General features: G+C 51.4%; 1 non-coding gene across 1 annotated transcript in view; it reads left to right on the forward strand.

The window, feature by feature from the left end:
• Window positions 1–3,864: 3,864 nt before the first annotated feature.
• LOC124592072 overlaps window positions 3,865–5,000 on the forward strand; it is a 1,910-nt gene continuing 774 nt past the window's right edge. Inside the window, exon 1 of the ribosomal RNA XR_006977329.1 lies at window positions 3,865–5,000. This exon is cut by the window's right edge and continues 774 nt beyond it. This is a non-coding gene — a ribosomal RNA (small subunit ribosomal RNA).

Below are 5,000 nucleotides of genomic sequence, written 5' to 3' on the forward strand. Positions count from 1 at the left end.
GTCGTACCGTAACCTAACCTATGTCGTACCGTAACCTAACCTATGTCGTACCGTAACCTAACCTATGTCGTACCGTAACCTAACCTATGTCGTACCTTAACCTAACCTATGTCGTACCTTAACCTACCCTATGTCGTACCTTAACCTAACCTATGTCGTACCTTAACCTAACCTATGTCGTACCTTAACCTAACCTATGTCGTACCTTAACCTAACCTATGTCGTACCTTAACCTAACCTATGTCGTACCTTAACCTAACCTATGTCGTACCTTAACCTAACCTATGTCGTACCTTAACCTAACCTATGTCGTACCTTAACCTAACCTATGTCGTACCTTAACCTAACCTATGTCGTACCTTAACCTAACCTATGTCGTACCTTAACCTAACCTATGTCGTACCTTAACCTAACCTATGTCGTACCTTAACCTAACCTATGTCGTACCTTAACCTAACCTATGTCGTACCTTAACCTAACCTATGTCGTACCTTAACCTAACCTATGTCGTACCTTAACCTAACCTATGTCGTACCTTAACCTAACCTATGTCGTACCTTAACCTAACCTATGTCGTACCTTAACCTAACCTATGTCGTACCTTAACCTAACCTATGTCGTACCTTAACCTAACCTATGTCGTACCTTAACCTAACCTATGTCGTACCTTAACCTAACCTATGTCGTACCTTAACCTAACCTATGTCGTACCTTAACCTAACCTATGTCGTACCTTAACCTAACCTATGTCGTACCTTAACCTAACCTATGTCGTACCTTAACCTAACCTATGTCGTACCTTAACCTAACCTATGTCGTACCTTAACCTAACCTATGTCGTACCTTAACCTAACCTATGTCGTACCTTAACCTAACCTATGTCGTACCTTAACCTAACCTATGTCGTACCTTAACCTAACCTATGTCGTACCTTAACCTAACCTATGTCGTACCTTAACCTAACCTATGTCGTACCTTAACCTAACCTATGTCGTACCTTAACCTAACCTGTATTGCGCCTTAACCTAACCTGTATTGCGCCTTAACGTAACCTGTATTGCGCCTTAACGTAACCTGTATTGCGCCTTAACGTAACCTGTATTGCGCCTTAACGTAACCTGTATTGCGCCTTAACGTAACCTGTATTGCGCCTTAACGTAACCTGTATTGCGCCTTAACGTAACCTGTATTGCGCCTTAACGTAACCTGTATTGCGCCTTAACGTAACCTGTATTGCGCCTTAACGTAACCTGTATTGCGCCTTAACGTAACCTGTATTGCGCCTTAACGTAACCTGTATTGCGCCTTAACGTAACCTGTATTGCGCCTTAACGTAACCTGTATTGCGCCTTAACGTAACCTGTATTGCGCCTTAACGTAACCTGTATTGCGCCTTAACGTAACCTGTATTGCGCCTTAACGTAACCTGTATTGCGCCTTAACGTAACCTGTATTGCGCCTTAACGTAACCTGTATTGCGCCTTAACGTAACCTGTATTGCGCCTTAACGTAACCTGTATTGCGCCTTAACGTAACCTGCATTGCGCCTTAACGTAACCTGCATTGCGCCTTAACGTAACCTGTATTGCGCCTTAACGTAACCTGCATTGCGCCTTAACGTAACCTGCATTGCGCCTTAACGTAACCTGTATTGCGCCTTAACGTAACCTGTATTGCGCCTTAACGTAACCTGTATTGCGCCTTAACGTAACCTGTATTGCGCCTTAACGTAACCTGTATTGCGCCTTAACGTAACCTGTATTGCGCCTTAACGTAACCTGTATTGCGCCTTAACGTAACCTGTATTGCGCCTTAACGTAACCGATATTGCGCCTTAACGTAACCTATATTGCGCCGTAACGTAACCTATATTGCGCCGTAACGTAACCCACATTGCCCCTTAACGTAACCTATATTGCGCCGTAACGTAACCTATATTGCGCCGTAACGTAACCCACATTGCCCCTTAACGTAACCCACATTGCCCCTTAACGTAACCCACATTGCCCCTTAACGTAACCCAACACACGTTGGGCCTTAACCCAACACACGTTGGGCCTTAACCCAACACACGTTGGGCCTTAACCCAACACACGTTGGGCCTTAACCCAACACACGTTGGGCCTTAACCCAACACACGTTGGGCCTTAACCTGCTCTGTAATTGTCATACGACGCGTTAAATTAGTGTAGTGTTGCCTAACTGCAACCCCCGCAATATAGTTTGCTACTCGCACTGCCCGGTCCCCAGTGTATCGCTTCATGTTAAACACCTTGCAGCTATACACTGTAATGTGGATGGCAGCAGGACGTACATGCTCAATGCCCTTTGCAGTTGTTCATTGGCATTTGCAGTTGTTCATTGGCATTCGCATGGCGAAGCACTTAGCCTACGCTGTGGTACGGCCTGTGTCAACTGTCCGCTGATGTTGTACGTCCAAATCACACACTGTACTGCACATTGGTCCTCATGTACTGAATGATACATCGTGGTACATGTGACCGTACAACGACTGCGCCAACAACGGCGAACCATGCGGTCCAAATGTTGTGCACTCAGCTACGTGTCGTCTCCCTATAAGAGCTGGATTGCAGTGTGGTATGCCCTGGATGGCGATCAGCATGAGCCGTCTGTTGATGTAGTGGCGCGTGTTGTCAGACGTAGTCGTCTCTTCTCACACACCGTGATAGCACGGTGCACTGCGTTCCACATCTGCGACATGCGACAGAGGCCGGTTGACAGTCGTTCGCGCAATGGACATCGCATACGTACGGGGGCCACCTTCCACGTGTTCGCTAAGCGTGGACATGTTGTTGCGTGTATGTGGGCAGACAGTGTGTCGTGACACCTGACACAGGCATGCAACAATCGTTGAATTTGCAAATGGCGATGGACGCCTACGTTTGCTGGTGACGTTACGCAAATGAACAACTGGTAAACCGTTGTGGTGCGGTTGTTCTCGCTAGGGGTGAATCAGTGATGGCGACGATCGGTTGAGCTACCAACCGGTTGTTGCAGCGATACCCACCATGCCCACGAACGTGAATGGCATGTGGGTGTGAAGCGATACGCGGCGGTGGCTGGGTGGGACCGTCCCCGGCCGGTGAGGGGGGGCCTCCCGGCGTGTTGGCCGTGCGGTGCGTGGGCGCACGCGCTACAGCCGGCTGGTGGGGGCGGCCAGTGGCAGGCGCGCCGGCCGACGGAGGCGGCAGGCGGCGCAGCTGCGCGCCGGCGCACCCTGCACGCGGCGCCGTGCGGCCAAAGTAGGTCCTCGCGGGCCCGGTGCGAAGCGCGGTGGACATCTGCAGTGTGCTGGTCCGATTGAGGACTGTGTGCGCTGAGGATGCGCCGCCGCCCGGCGCTCGGCGCCGCGACGCCGTCTGCTGCTCGGTCGCCTCTGCGGTTCTCGCAGGTGGTTTGTATCGCAGCTGTGCGGACGTGTTGGCGCGTGCGCTGTGCTGGGAGAGTTCGCTTCGGCACCCAAGTGGGGCTTTTGTCCTTCTGTGGCGCTGGCGTTGGAGCTGCCGGTCACCGTAGGTGGCGCGTGTTGTCTCCCGCCGGCAATGCCACGACAGCACGCTCCCGGGCCTCTGTCGGCAGCGGCAAGCTCAGTTGGGAGCACGGGTGGTCGCACCTAAAGCGTCTACTCGCCAAACTCCGGGCGATTGCGCCTCTCTCGAACCCGACCAAGTACTTAGGACGGCGCTGCGCGCCGCCGGGACCTGAGAGGGTTTCGAGGTGTATGGTGCAGGGGAGCTCAGCCTCCTCCTGTTTGCAGAATAATTGAGCGGACGCTTGCGTGTTCGCGCGGGCCCCCGGGACACACTCCCGGGCGGCCGGCTGCTCAGCTCTAGTTGACGCAGCTCCCTGGTTGATCCTGCCAGTAGTCATATGCTTGTCTCAAAGATTAAGCCATGCATGTCTCAGTACAAGCCGCATTAAGGTGAAACCGCGAATGGCTCATTAAATCAGTTATGGTTCCTTAGATCGTACCCACGTTACTTGGATAACTGTGGTAATTCTAGAGCTAATACATGCAAACAGAGTCCCGACCAGAGATGGAAGGGACGCTTTTATTAGATCAAAACCAATCGGTCGGCTCGTCCGGTCCGTTTGCCTTGGTGACTCTGAATAACTTTGGGCTGATCGCACGGTCCTCGTACCGGCGACGCATCTTTCAAATGTCTGCCTTATCAACTGTCGATGGTAGGTTCTGCGCCTACCATGGTTGTAACGGGTAACGGGGAATCAGGGTTCGATTCCGGAGAGGGAGCCTGAGAAACGGCTACCACATCCAAGGAAGGCAGCAGGCGCGCAAATTACCCACTCCCGGCACGGGGAGGTAGTGACGAAAAATAACGATACGGGACTCATCCGAGGCCCCGTAATCGGAATGAGTACACTTTAAATCCTTTAACGAGTATCTATTGGAGGGCAAGTCTGGTGCCAGCAGCCGCGGTAATTCCAGCTCCAATAGCGTATATTAAAGTTGTTGCGGTTAAAAAGCTCGTAGTTGGATTTGTGTCCCACGCTGTTGGTTCACCGCCCGTCGGTGTTTAACTGGCATGTATCGTGGGACGTCCTGCCGGTGGGGCGAGCTGAAGGCGTGCGACGCGCCTCGTGCGTGCTCGTGCGTCCCGAGGCGGACCCCGTTGCAATCCTACCAGGGTGCTCTTGAGTGAGTGTCTCGGTGGGCCGGCACGTTTACTTTGAACAAATTAGAGTGCTTAAAGCAGGCAAGCCCGCCTGAATACTGTGTGCATGGAATAATGGAATAGGACCTCGGTTCTATTTTGTTGGTTTTCGGAACCCGAGGTAATGATTAATAGGGACAGGCGGGGGCATTCGTATTGCGACGTTAGAGGTGAAATTCTTGGATCGTCGCAAGACGAACAGAAGCGAAAGCATTTGCCAAGTATGTTTTCATTAATCAAGAACGAAAGTTAGAGGTTCGAAGGCGATCAGATACCGCCCTAGTTCTAACCATAAACGATGCCAGC

Source organism: Schistocerca americana, unplaced genomic scaffold (assembly GCF_021461395.2).
Source record: "Schistocerca americana isolate TAMUIC-IGC-003095 unplaced genomic scaffold, iqSchAmer2.1 HiC_scaffold_898, whole genome shotgun sequence".
In the NCBI taxonomy this organism is placed as follows: Eukaryota; Metazoa; Arthropoda; class Insecta; order Orthoptera; family Acrididae; genus Schistocerca; species Schistocerca americana.